Consider the following 789-nt stretch of genomic DNA (forward strand, 5'->3'; position numbering starts at 1 on the left):
CTGCTCAAGAAGACAATACCAGGAGGTGTGGTTCACTTTGGGCCATCCTGGAGGTTGGCTATCACACCCAGATTAAAAATTTACATAAATGTAAATCATATACTGCTTCCTTCAGTTGAGTAAGTATTGTCTCAAAATGCAAAACAAAGCAATAAAAAAAACACAGAACCTTCAGCTTCACTAAATAGTATTGTTAGTGTTTTAGTAAGAAATGTGGGGGAGGAGTCGCAGCAGCCACCACCACCCGCAGGGACAATGCCCAAGAGCAAGGTCAGATGCTCTGAGGGCCTAGTGAAGGAGGAGCCCAAGAGCAGATCCCGAGGCTGTCAGCTAAACACGCTCCTGAAAAAGTGGAAACAAATCTAAGAAAGGTGGCAGAAAAGGATAAATCTTCAGACAAAAAAGTGCAAACAAAAGAGAAAAGGAGGAACAAAGTAAAAACAGGTAGAAGAAGCCAGCCAAGAGTCTAAAGACTTACCTGCAGAAAACAAGAGAGATTAGAAACGAGGAGAGCCCAGCCTCTGATGAAACAAGGGAGAAAGAAGCCAAGTCTGATTAATATCACACACCCAATCTTATCAGTGGCCTCTGTCTCCCTCTCTGTACAATCCAGAGGAATATTTTTATCAACTATTTTGTAAATGCAAGATTTTTAGTAGCTCTAGAAACATTTTGAAAAAGGAGGGAATCCCAATACCCCCTCTTTTCTTTTTGAGATGAAATCGTTTAATTTACTGTTGTTTTTTTTTTTTTCTTTTTTTTTGTACAACAGTGCGATATTGAATATGA

The 789-nt window shown here is 39.8% G+C and overlaps 1 pseudogene; it reads left to right on the plus strand.

Annotated features, from left to right (window-relative positions):
- The first annotated feature begins 255 nt into the window (after positions 1-255).
- Positions 256-559, plus strand: LOC101904311 (non-histone chromosomal protein HMG-14-like; annotated as a pseudogene).
- Positions 560-789: the final 230 nt, after the last annotated feature.

Source organism: Bos taurus, chromosome 2 (assembly GCF_002263795.3).
Source record: "Bos taurus isolate L1 Dominette 01449 registration number 42190680 breed Hereford chromosome 2, ARS-UCD2.0, whole genome shotgun sequence".
NCBI lineage: Eukaryota > Metazoa > Chordata > Mammalia > Artiodactyla > Bovidae > Bos > Bos taurus.